The sequence below is a fragment of the Stegostoma tigrinum genome, chromosome 3, assembly GCF_030684315.1.
Source record: "Stegostoma tigrinum isolate sSteTig4 chromosome 3, sSteTig4.hap1, whole genome shotgun sequence".
NCBI lineage: Eukaryota > Metazoa > Chordata > Chondrichthyes > Orectolobiformes > Stegostomatidae > Stegostoma > Stegostoma tigrinum.
In genome coordinates, this window is record NC_081356.1 from 13,953,741 (window position 1) to 13,967,565 (window position 13,825).

General features: G+C 43.9%; 1 non-coding gene across 3 annotated transcripts in view; it reads right to left on the reverse strand.

The window, feature by feature from the left end:
* LOC125451148 (uncharacterized) overlaps positions 1–13,825 on the reverse strand; it is a 57,874-nt gene that overhangs the window by 14,714 nt on the left and 29,335 nt on the right. The window contains exons 3-4 of one of the 3 annotated variants that reach the window (XR_009445626.1): positions 12,023–12,108; positions 11,110–11,193 (exon numbers count right to left, since the gene is read on the reverse strand). The exons of 1 other annotated variant lie outside the window; for it this stretch is intronic. This is a non-coding gene — a transcript (uncharacterized LOC125451148). Of the gene's footprint in view, positions 1–11,109; positions 11,194–12,022; positions 12,109–13,825 lie in introns of those variants that run through there. One more of the 3 variants, XR_009445627.1, reaches the window with a different exon arrangement.

The following is a 13,825-nucleotide window of genomic DNA, read 5'->3' on the forward strand; positions in this document are numbered from 1 at the left end:
TCAGTTCACCTGGGCCATCTCCAGCACATCCCTCACCTTCCTGGACCTCTCAGTCTCCATCTCAGGCAACCAGCTTGTAACTGATGTCCATTTCAAGCCCACCGACTCCCACAGCTACCTAGAATACACCTCCTCCCACCCACCCTCCTGCAAAAATTCCATCCCCTATTCCCAATTCCTCCGCCTCCGCCACATCTGCTCCCACGATAAGACATTCCACTCCCGCACATCCCAGATGTCCAAGTTCTTTAAGGACCGCAACTTTCCCCCCACGGTGATCGAGAACACCCTTGACCGCGTCTCCCGCATTTCCCGCGACACATTCCTCACACCCCGCCCCCGCCACAACCGCCCCAAGAGGATCCCCCTCGTTCTCACACACCACCCTACCAACCTCCGGATACAACGCATTATCCTCCGACACTTCCGCCATTTACAATCCGACCCCACCACCCAAGACATTTTTCCATCCCCTCCCCTGTCTGCTTTCCGGAGAGACCACTCTCTCCGTGACTCCCTTGTTCGCTCCACACTGCCCTCCAACCCCACCACACCCGGCACCTTCCCCTGCAACCGCAGGAAATGCTACACCTGTCCCCACACCTCCTCCCTCACCCCCATCCCAGGCCCCAAGATGACATTCCACATCAAGCAGAGGTTCACCTGCACATCTGCCAATGTGGTATACTGCATCCACTGTACCCGGTGCGGCTTCCTCTACATTGGGGAAACCAAGCGGAGGCTTGGGGACCGCTTTGCAGAACACCTCCGCTCAGTTCGCAACAAACAACTGCACCTCCCAGTCGCAAACCATTTCCACTCCCCCTCCCATTCTCTTGATGACATGTCCATCATGGGCCTCCTGCACTGCCACAATGATGCCACCCGAAGGTTGCAGGAACAGCAACTCATATTCCGCCTGGGAACCCTGCAGCCATATGGTATCAATGTGGACTTCACCAGTTTCAAAATCTCCCCTTCCCCTACTGCATCCCTAAACCAGCCCAGTTCATCCCCTCCCCCCACTGCACCACACAACCAGCCCAGCTCTTCCCCCCCACCCACTGCATCCCAAAACCAGTCCAACCTGTCTCTGCCTCCCTAACCGGTTCTTCCTCTCACCCATCCCTTCCTCCCACCCCAAGCCGCACCCCCCGCTACCTACTAACCTCATCCCACCTCCTTGACCTGTCCGTCTTCCCTGGACTGACCTATCCCCTCCCTACCTCCCCACCTACACTCTCTCCACCTATCTTCTTTACTCTCCATCTTCGGTCCGCCTCCCCCTCTCTCCCTATTTATTCCAGTTCCCTCCCCCCATCCCCCTCTCTGGTGAAGGGTCTAGGCCCGAAACGTCAGCTTTTGTGCTCCTGGGATGCTGCTTGGCCTGCTGTGTTCATCCAGCCTCACATTTTATTATCTTGGAATCTCCAGCATCTGCAGTTCCCATTATCTCTCTCTCTACCACCAGAGGGAGTCCACAACAGCCTTCCCAGTCAAATACCCCTAACCCACGAAATGTGGAGAGTTTGAGATTGGGATGCATTAGAGCAATCACATGTTTGGTCATTTACAGCACAAGTACAAAGGGATATGTATAACTGATTGCATTGATTATTCTTCATTTTTCTTTGTTGCCAATAATTACAACTTGTATTGATAGAGCGTCACATTGGCTCAGTGTAAACACTCTGACCACTAGGTCATGGGTTCATAATCCCACCCTAATGTTTTAAGTCCATTATCCTTCTTGATAATGAAGAACTGAGATGTTAAAGTAAGGCTCATCCAGATCGATGGAACAGACAATCTACTTCTATAAAAAAAATTGTGTTCTGGCCAATATTTGAAGTAAGGCCTCCATATTTCTGCTTTCCTGATAGCGGGAGGGTAGTGGAAGTGAGTTTAATTTGAGAGTCACTACATTCTCAGGCAAGCGAAAAAGTAGGACCTTTATGGTAACCTTAGCCAGTGTGGGAACTGAACCTGTGATCGCTGGCATTACAGAGACATACAACATGGAAACAGACCCTACAGTCCAAGTAGACCACACTTGATTGTATTACCAAACTAAACTAGTCCTACTTGCCTGTATTTGACCCACATCCCTTCAAATGTTTCCTATTCATGTACTTATCTTTTACATTTTAAATTATCTTCTAAAATATCTTTTAAATGTTGTAACTGTACCTGCATCCACCACTTTCTCTGGAAATTCATTCCACCCATAAACCACTCTCTACACCAAAAAGTTGACCTCATGTCCTTTTTAAATCTTTCTCCTCTCACTTTAAAATATGCCCCCTATTTCTGAACCCCCATAACCTTAGGATAAGGACCTTTGCTGTGCCCCTCATAACTTTACAAACCTCTGTAAGGTCACCCCTCAACTTCCTACACTCCAGTGGAAAAAGACCAGCTTATCCAACCTACTTTATAACTCGTCCTCCATTCCTGGCAGCATCCTGGTAACTCTTTTCTTGGTTTAATAACTCAACATTACAAGTTTGGCAGCCAGCTAACTAAGCTAACCCCCCACCCCAGCCAATAGTGATCTCTGAACAAACTTTACCGGATGCAGGATCTTGCTGTGTGCAAACTGCTGCCCCTTTTCTCTTACATTACAGTAATTGAAAAATACTTAATTGTTTGGGAAATGCTTTAGTAATCCTGAGGCTAGATGAAAGGTGCAATATGAATGATACTGTATATTTTTCTTTGAGAATGACGTAAACAAAGCAAATGCTGGAATGTACAACAAGCCAGTTATCCTCTTAAAGAAATCAAACCCAAATTAAATTTGGGTGAGTGCTGGGCCACTCAATGTGAAGGCGAAACTATTGCAATCTACCAGCAGCGACATTAATCTCTCTGTTCCTTCTCATAATGCTAAATGTCCTGCTCTGTATTTCTGGAATTTACTGCATTGATATGGTGACCTGAAACTGCCCAAGGGTGTTGCAAAGTAGTTGACAAAAAAAAATGACAAAACGATTTGGGGAACGTGTGGCATTGGGTAAGAGTTGTTTGAGGTAAAATGGTGATATCAATTCTCTCTTCTCTTACGGGGCGTAACTAGTGATTACTGATAGACAATATACCACTGCGTATCTATGAGTAAGTCACTGTTCTTAGATAACAGGAAGGTTTTTTGCATGATGGCAACAAGTATAACTACATTTTTTTTAGTCATACTTACTAGGACTTCTGGGAGCTGTTGCAGAGATATCTGCTCCCTCCAATAGCTAATGTCGAACTCTGGAATCCACCCAAGGACTGTGTGTGACGTCAGTAGAAAGGCTGGACCAATGTAACATGATCATTAAACACATCAGAATCATTATCTGAGATGACACCTCCCTCCTCCCCTGTGATTTTCTCACTATGCTAATTCATCGTACAATAGTTGTATCATGTATATAACTATATTTACCTCTATGCCATCTTGCCCTGAGTCTCTGACTTTTCAAATGCTGGTGATTTGAAGGTTACACACTTTTTGTAGGAGCATTCTCTTCTGTTTTGGATGAACAGTAGGTCTTTACCTGAAGACTGTTGACACCGGTTCTGGTCCTCGTCATAGCCTGGATTTTTAGAAAGGCTTATTGCGAAAAATAACCTCCAAAGTCCACAGTGCCCTTTCAACTCCTCTTTTGGGGAAAGCACTCATTTCCACAAAATTTAAAAGAAATCCACTTTTCAACAATTATTTAAAACTTAAGAAACAATAAATATAAATTGCCTTCATAACTACCATATGGATCTTCATAAAGTGGTAACTCTCCCAAATTGTACTCGCTTGAAAAGTTTTCCTTTCTTCTGGGTCTTCTGGATTGCTTCACTGCCAGTTCAGGCGGCACAGTGGCTCAGCGGTTAGCACTGCTACCTCACAACACCAGGGACCCAGGTCCACTTCCAGCCTCAAGCAACTGCCTGTTTGGAGTTCACACTTTCTCCCTGAGTCTGTGTGTGTTTCCTTCAGGTGCTCTAGTTTCTTCCCCCAGTCCAAAGATGTGCCTGTTAGTTGGATTGGCCTTGGGAAATGCCAGGTTATAGAGTAGGCGTGTGGGTCTGGTGGGATATTCTTTGGAGGACTGGTGTGCAGTTGATGGGCTAAATGGCCTGCTTCCACACTGTTGGGATTCTATAATCTATCCATATTGTATTTTCCAGATGATCACTCCTGGTAAGTTATCATTATTTGGCCACCTTTACCATTATATGGTTGTACTGTTTATATGGATCACTGTCACTAATCCTCTTTTGTTTGCTGCTACTACCAGATCGTGGGCAATGTTCTCCAATTCACTCTGATTCCAAAGGGGATACACCAAACTGTTAAGCTCCTGCTAGAGGAGGGATGAACCTGCTCCCCTTCTTATTCATGCACTCTCTCATTTGGTCACAACATAATTTACTTTGAAAGGATCCCTTCCCTGGTCAGTATCTTTCTCCCTGAGTCAAACAAACGTATGCTTTAAAAGGAGACATGTTAACCAAGTTTTCTTCAATGAACATAAAGGCTGAGCTTATTAATCACAAGATGAGCATAATACCAAAAGAATTAGGAACAGGAAAAGGCAATTTAGCTTCTCAAGCCCACCCTGCCATTCAGTAGGATCGTGGCTGATCCAACACAGCTCATGTCCAGTCTTCCTCCGTTTCCCAATAACCCGTGATTCCCCAACTGATCAAGAATCTATCTATCTCAGACAGACAAATATACACAAGGTGTCTGCCCCACAGCTCTCTTTGGGGTTCGTAAGACTCATAATCTTCTGAGAAAAAAAATCCCTCCTCCTCTCAGTCTTAAATTGCTACCCTCTATTCTGAGACTGTGCTCCCTGGTCCTAAACTCTCCCATGAAGGTAACCATCCTCTCAACATTTAAACAGTCATGGCCCTTAAGAATTCTGTACCTTGCAATGAGAACACCTTCCATTCTTCTAAATTCTGCTGAGCAGAGTTCTAACCTGTTTATCGGTTGCTCATAAATCAAACCCTCCATACCGGAATCATACCAATGCATTTTCTCTGAACTGCCCCCAATGAAATGATGTTTTTTGAAACAAGGAGACCAAAACTGGTCACAGCACTGCAGATATGGCCTCGCCAGCAACTTGTTTGAAGAATTAGTTCACAAAACACCTACACACAGATTAAAAATAAGTGGTGGGCTCAAAAAGATAAAATTGTAAGAAGAGGTAGATGGATTAGTTTTGGAACTGTTTTGTGAAGAGTATGTATTTGAATGTTATGGCCATTGCAGTGGAAGTTACCAGTAACATTGGTGTTGGGAGGTTTGGTTTTGTAGGCTGATTGGCTTTCCTTTGTCCTGATTCCTCTAATTAAATTGGCTTGCAGCACTCAGTATGAGACAGGGTCTCCCTTTTGTTGCCCTGCTACATAGGGCTAACTAGAGGATAGTTCTTTAACTGTGATCTACACCACATACTAATTCTTGAACAAGAGGGTTCAGTTCCACTAGTTCACTTCAGCAGAGTGGAGACTGGCTATTTAACCACTGCCCATGTGTATTTCTCAAAGGGGAAAACACAAAAGTATCGGAATTTTTGGACATGATCTGCAGAGGGTGACCTGCAGTTGAGCAAGGAGCTGTCAGGCTCTCATTGCCCTTGTGTACCTGAGAGATCTCAGTTCAGTTTGTTTGAAGTCTCTTTCACAGCTTTAGGTGTTACATATGCAACCTGTGATTTGCACAGAACTTTAACAGACATCATCAAACTTAAATCTGCATTTTCTTTTCCACAGCAGTCTTCCTTTTGAAAGCAACACGTTTTGGAATTAAGGGTAAAAATGTTTATAAACACATTGGGGTCTGATTCATAGTCATAATACATTCCTCAATATTGGGAATATCTAATAATTGTTGCATACTCCATAATAGTGTATCTATAAAAGAGGTACTGTTCTTAGATAACAAGGAGGTTGTACTGCGCGATAGAAATAAGTACAAGCACATACGGTCAGGGATAAGATCTGGCCAATGCATGGGCTCTGTCTAAAAGCTAAAGTGGAAATCTCGCAGGAATATTCCTCCACTCCAGCCACAGTGCGTGTGATACAGCAAAATGGCTGGAGCTATTGTAACATGAAACTAACCCCTTCAGGGCCATTACTTTATACAACATTCAGCACTCTTATTTTAACAAACAAGACTACAGTAGTTTCACCATACAAATAATGAATTATTCAAAAGAATGGTGTCACTGTAGCAACTTTCCAACAACAGTGACATTAATAAAGTGTAAATTCAGAGGATGCACAGCAGGTCAGTAAAGCCAATCAGTGGGTTAGTCGTGGATTTGCTGCTCAGATAAAAAATGACGAACTAACTAAACATTTTCATAGGGCCACATAAAATGAGAAAAGACGCTAGAAGTAAACATCAATATTTACGTGACTGTGAGGAGATGAGAGCATTGTGATATTTTCAATACAGTGTAGAGCTGGAGGAAACAGCAGGTCAGGCAGCATCAGAGGAGCAGTAGAGCCAACATTTTTAGCCTAGACCCTTTCGATGAAGGTCCTGACGGTGGGTCTTGGCCCGAAATATCGATTCTCTTGCTCCTCTGATGCTGCCTGGCCTGTTGTGTTCCTTTAGCTCCACACTGTATTGACTCTGACCCGAGCATCTGCAGTTCTTGCTGCTAATATTGTCACCCCAGCAACCCAGAGAGCCAGGGGTCCTGAGTTTTGATCACTGCCTCAGCTGGCGCAAGAACTTAAATGTTTAAAAAATGATTCTGGAATTAGAATTGTGGTGAATGGCAACAATATCAGTTGTTGTAAAAACCCATGTGGTTTACTAATGTCCTTTAGGAAGGAAATCTGCTGGTTTGGCTGGTGTATGATTCCAAAACCTAAGCAATGTGATTGAGTTTTTAATGCTCTCTGAAATGGTCTAACAAGCTACTCATTTGAATTAAAAATACTTAAAAATAATCACAAAAGGATGAAACCAAATATTGACATAGCATCAATATAGGCACCAAAAACACTCAGCCCTGTCGACGCTGCAGCATCCTCCTTACTAACAAGTGGGGGCTATTGCCAAAGTTGGGAGGGCTGTCTCAATGGGGTGGCACGGTGACTCAGTGGTTAGCAGTGCTGCCTCACAGCGCCAGGGACCTGGGTTCGATTCCACCCTCAGGTGACAATGTGGAGCTTGCACATTCTCCCTGTGTCTGCCTGGGTTTCCTCTGGAGGCCCCAGTTTCCTCCCACAGCCCAAAGATGTGCAGGTTAGGGTGAATTGGCCATGCTAAATTGCCCGTAGTGTTCAGGGATGTGTAGCTTAGGTGGGTTATAGGGGGATGGGTCTGACTGAGATGCTCCAAGGATCGGTGTGGACTTGTTGGGCTAAAGGGCCTGTTTACACACTGTAGGGATTCTATGATTAAAAAAAACTAGTCAAGCAATAGCCTGACATACTTATACTTACAAACTTTATAGATTGCACACTGTGTCCCAAATAGCACCATCACAATCCCCGGGTGTGTCCTATGTACCGCAAAGGTGAAGGTCTGAGGTTTATACTCAGGAGGGAGTTGCCTTGGGAATCCTTAACATTGAGTCCAGACTCCATAAAGTTTTACAGCAAACGGTTGAACATGAGTGAGAAAATGCCCTCCCTCAGCTGATGAATCAGTGCTCCTCCATGTTGAACACTTCTTGGAGGAAGCACTGAGTAAGAGTGTGAATGTATCCTGGTTTGCGGTCTTCACTGTCCACCAGCAAGAGAGGCTCAGCAGCAGCACTACTGACTGAGCTTTCTTTCCTATTCATCTGTAGGATGTGGGTGTCGCTGGCCGGCCAGCATTTCTTGCCCATCTCTAGTTGCCCTTGAGAAGGTGGTGGTGAGCCGCCATCGTGAACCGCTGCAGTCCTCCTACTGTGGGTTGACCCACAATGCTATTAGAGAGGGAATTCCAGGATTTTGACCCAGTGACAGTGAAGGAACGGTGACATATTTCCAAGTCAGAATGGTGAGTGGCTTGGAGGGGAACTTGGAGGTGGTGGTGTTCTTATATGTGTGATGCCCTTGTCCTTCTAGATGGAAGTGGTTATGGGTTTGGAAGGTGCTGTCTGGGGATGTTTGGTGAATTTCTGCAGTGCATCTTGGAGATAGTACGCACTGCTGCTACTGAGCATCAGTGGTGGAAGGAGTGAATGTTTGTGAATGTGGTGCCAATCAAGTGGGCTGCTTTAACCTGGATGGTGTCAAGCTTCTTGAGTGTTGTTGGGGCTGCACTCATCCAGGCAAGTGGGGAGTATTCCAGCCCACTCCTGGCTTGTGCCTTGTAGATGGCAGTCAGGCTTTGAGGAGTCAGGAGGTGAGTCAATCGCCGCAGTATTCCAAGGTGATCTAGTCCTAAAGAATGTTGCTGCTAGACTGGGTCTGCAGCTGGAGGTGAGAGAACCAAAAACCCCATCTTTACCAATCTGTCTGCCTCAGCTGTGTCTGTCCACGGCAGTATCGGTAAGAGAGACAAATGCGCAGTCCTAGCAGAGACAAAATCTCATCTTCACCTGAGCCTAGTCTCCATTGCGTTATAATTGTTAAATAGATTTTAAACAATCTAACTGCTCAAGATTGGGCAACTATGAGGCACAATGGACCATCAGAAGCCATAGACCTGTCCATCAGCACAATCTGCAATTCAAGGCCTGATATATCCCCCACTCCACCATTACCATCAAGCCAGGGGATTAACCCTGGTTCAATGGAGAGTGCAGGAGGGCATGCCAGGGGCAGCACAGGATATACCTGAAATGAGGCGTCAACCTGGTGAAGCTGTAACCCAGGACTACTTGTGTGGCAAAAAACAGCATAAGATGCAAGTGATAGACAGAGCAATTCCACAAATCGGAAAGGAGGTGTGAGGTAGAATGAGAGCAAGTGGTGCTTTAAATATTTGGAAGAATGGAATTTGGCAGGAAAATGTTTATCCAGAACATAGCCAGTCATTTACATTCTTTATACAGCTCTATTTACTACTGGGCCCCAGTGAACGAAGGCGCCTGTCTGACTCCAAATTGTGGGTTGTGGCACTTATATAGTTGGTGAACAAATTCTAATTAGTGTTTAACTAATGTCAATGATAACAAATCCACAAACATTTTGCAGAATGAAATAGTTTCCAAATGGCTAAAGGTTGTTTTCCTCATTGGACTGGATAGATTCCGGCAGTTGTCTGGCTACTGGAACCTAATTATCTTTGGGAGTGTGGATGGATTTATCACGAAGGGGAACAGGATTTGAATTGGAATCAAAGGGTGGATGGTGAGTACAGAGGGTGTTTATTCTCTACTGTCAGCCATGCTCTGAGTTTAACCTGTCTTGTTCCAGGTTGTACTATCTGAGGACCAAGTGTACCTCAAGCCAAATACAAGTTGCCTAAAGTCCAAATTCCCCATGTGTGTCTCAATTGTCCCCATGGAGCTCTGTTGTGAGTATGTAACTGCAATTTAAAAAGTTAATTCATTATGAACATAGGTTCAGTTGACAAAAGAGAATCTTTCAGTTTTACTGTACTTTTTATGTCTTCTGAGCATCCTAAAACATTTCATAGTTTATGAGATACTTTTGTTAGTCAGCTTGACTATAGTTTCTAGTTTGATGCCAAATGCATGAGCAGATAGTCAGGCTGACCATCCAGTGTTATACAGGGAATACTGGTGTTAGAGGTGACATATTCCAGATTTAAAAGCATAGCATCATTGGCCAAAATATTCTAACTGCAGTCTAATCAACATTTTAAACTTTAATGCTTTTGATCATGTTCTTAATTTGAGTTGCTACTTTAAATGATTTGCTTATTCATATTCCAAATCACCTTGTTCATGTACCCAACCCAGACTGGCATGTTCGAAGTAATATGCAGTTCCTTTTTTCTTTCTTGCCAGAATGTAGTACTTGACATCATGTTCAAATTATTTTTTGATTAAAAAATCTGAATGATTAATGTAAATAGTGAGCAGTAGTGGTTTGAGCACAGATCCATGCGGAACATCACTTCCTACCTTCTGTCTTTTTGAATAATAAACCCATGCTCCGGTTTCTGTATCAAAGCCAGGTTACAAACTGTTCTGCCATTTGCCACCTGATTCCATATTCTCTAACCTCATTCATTAGTCTATCCTCTATTGTTTTATCAAAGGCTTTTTGAAGCTCTAAATAAATTTCATCTTACAAATTACTACATTACCCAAGACAGCTGTCTCAACTGCCTCTTCAAAAACTTGAAAGAAATCAGCCAGGGTAGATTTTTCTGTTTGTTGACTACAATATTTATGTTCACCACATAAGTGGTCTTCCGCTAGGAATTGTTCAGAGTTCAATTTTTACCAATCACTGATGTTAAGTGGATAGGTTCAGTGCCCTGGACCTGTTTACTCTCTGCTTTAATAATCACAGAATTGTTGCAGCACAGATGAAGTCCTTTCAGCCTATAGTGTGTACACTAGCTCTCTGAATGATCATTCACTTCATGCCATTCTCCCACCTTATCCATAGGACTCTGCCTTTCTTCTTAATCAACTCACTGTGTAGTTATGATGTTAGCTATATGCCTGGCTTCCAGCACTATACTTTTCTCCCCTCCCACCCGCCAGTATATGACTGAAATATGTGGCAATGTCTCTGCCACTTATCCACTAGATTCTTTTTAAATTGTGGATATAATTTAGTGAGACCACAGATGTTTTCTTTTTGGGTTTGATGAGTTCATTTAATATCTCATCTCTTTTAACTTGAAATGCAGTGATCTTATTTTGATTCTCACTTTCTGATGCTACGTTCACCAGTCCTGTTTCCCTGGTAAATGCTGAATCAAGGTCATTATATGTTTTTTCTGTCCATTCTCTCTTATTAATTGTGACACAGCCTTGTCATGAAGTGGCCACTTCCCCATTGTGACTTCCTTTTGATTAAACTATAGGGCTGTAAAATGCTGTTGGATATCATGACTTGTCAATTTTGGAGCCTATTTAACCAATCAGCACACTGTCACACAAGGAAGAGGGCTCTCCATCCTCTTCCTGCAATGAATTCAATACCTTTCCATGACCTTCTCCAACAGGATAGTGCCAAATGCTGAAACCTCCATTGCAGAAATGATGGTAAACTGAGGGACTGAGCTCTCTCCTTCACACTGTGGGCCATCTTTTCCTGCATAGGACAGAGAGTGAGCTAAGTGAATACTGCCCTCCAGAAGTTGCTTTAAAAGATGCTTCATTCATCAGCACTGCCAGCTACTCAATAGCACAAGGACCTTGACCCTTCCTGACAAGTCAGTGATTTCCCAGGGTATATAGTTCTCTCATGGTCAAGAGCACCAGCCACCTTTAGGATGCTTAATGCTTTATCTGCTAATGGCTATAGAACTGTCCCCTGCGTATTGTGATGCTCTCACCATGCCAGAAGGTAATTAAACCTTCTCCAGCATTGGAACCCTTCCAGATCCTTCCTGACTGCACTGCAGCCTGTGTACACCATCAGGTCTGTTTAATTTGTCCAGGGAATATGACCTTTTATTGCCACCTTCTAGGAACAATGTGCCTCACCTTTCGTGAAAAGTCTCCACTAGAAGGGGTTTGCTAAATCTGTAAGCAGCCCTGCCTGAGCTGACTGGCCTCAGTCTCCTCCCCCGTTGACTGCTGCTTTCCATGGAGTTACCAGGCAGCAGTCACAGTAAGGCAACATCATGCCTTTAAATTGGACCCTGGCTCATTCCTGTGGCTTCTGTCACCAGTTGGGGCAGCAAGCCTACCCTCCACTCAATTAGGATCAATGTTGGGCAAAAATCAGAATCTGTGACTGCTTCCCTCGGAGCAAAACACAAAACTGGCCTGACGTTGAGGCCGTGACTTCAAATGGAACATCCTGCTGCTTGGTTCCTTGCAATCTCCTGTCAATCATTAACAGTGCAGGGACAAGTGAGCTCACTTCCCCAGAAAGGGGACAATACACAGCCATATTTACAAACTAGAACACTCACCAAGGAGCCTTAACAAATCCCTGGGTTCAGAGATCCAGCGAAGGTTATACTGAACTGGGAAGCGGAAGTCGGTGGAATGGAAAAGCCTGTTAATGGTAAATACAGATACTTACTAAATAGCTTACGCTGTGTGAGCTGGTTCTCAGTCACTTTGGTTTTAATATAGTTCAACTTTCAAGACAAAGTTGGCAGTGCACAAGAATCTGGTTCACATTTGCTTAACGGTGGTGTGCACCAAATCAGCTTGGCACAATTATCTTTGACATCAGTGGTTCCCTTTGTCAGACAGCATGGGGAGCAGGAGTATGGCAGGGAGGCTCAGGGTTAAGAAGGAGTGTTGAGTTGGGGGGGAGGTAGGGGATGGTATCAGGGTATGGAGGAGTTGAAAAGAATCATGGAGAGGATAGGTGGTAAGGTTGTGGCACAAAGGAGTGAAGTAGGAATGGGAAGGGTTTTGTCTGTTGGGTGAGGTGGGGGATACTGCTAACAACTTAAGAAAGTGAGGAGCCTATAGGACATTGGCAGTGCCATCCAAATGGTGGTCCACCTCAGGGTGTCAAGTAGCTTTACAAGGGCTTTGAATTCATGCTACTTCGTGTGAATGCTCTCCGCTGAGGGTGATCTTGGACAACCTCTGTTACAAAACACACAAGAACGGTTCGTTCATTCTGGGCACACAGAGAGGCAAGTGTGGCAAGTGTGAATATTCAAGATAGAGTGTACAAAAACATTATCATTTTTCCACAATAAAGAGATACACAGAACTCTCCAGAAACCATCCAAGTGTGCCAGCCTTGAGGTGTAAGGCTGCAATTAGATCTCTGACTAGGCTAGTCTCAACAAATCATGACGGTGCACCTTTGAAGAAAGTGAAACTAATGGAGTGTAATTTATTTATGAGTGAAGTGTAAATTTGAAAGAAACACCTTTGAGTTCTCAGCCATTTTTCTGTTAATGGCTGTGGAGTTGGGCAGGGCTGTTTGGACGGTAATGCAGAGCCGCTGCTGGAGGCAGCCACGGCTACATCATCGTCAGCTGATGGTGAGTGTGACTATGGAAAACTTGCGCCTGCAGCAGAATTGGGCCTGTTTCAGGAGCATGCTGGCTGTGTTTAAGTTTTAATTGTCATCATGTGAGTAACAAGGAAAATCAATAGAGCGGAAGGGGTGCACCGTCTGGCCCTGCCCTCTAGAACAATGTACCAATAACACAACCTCACCCACAGGTTTTAGTGAGCTCATTCATGTGGACGGCTTTACTGCTACAACTGTTTTCATATTGCTTTTGGCTGAAGGACATTTTTCAAGTGGATTAGGAACGATCAACACCCATTTAAATTATAGCACTATACAATACTCATAATAGGCAAGTGCTGTGTGTAAACAGTGTTTTAAAAGTGCTTCTAAGGAAACAGGTATTTACTTAAAGCAGCAATTTGAGAATTATTCACTGATGTAGGCAATGATGAGACAGACCAGACACATCAGAGATAAATGATCACTGGCACTATGTTTTCATTATGGTTAGAGTCTGTCCGTTGTGTCACATGTCCCCCCCCCCACAAACACACACACACACACACACACACAGATATATGTAGACACATGCACACACACACACTCAATATAAACAGCTTTTTGCCAAATTAATGTTAATCACGGTCGCACTCCATTTGGATGTCTAAAGGTCTCGAATCTGCCCACTATTTTATCTTGAAATGTAACACCCCATAAACATATAAGTTTCCTTTCCACCTATTCAATTAGAGTCTTTATTTGAACATGACATTCTCAGAATATTTTA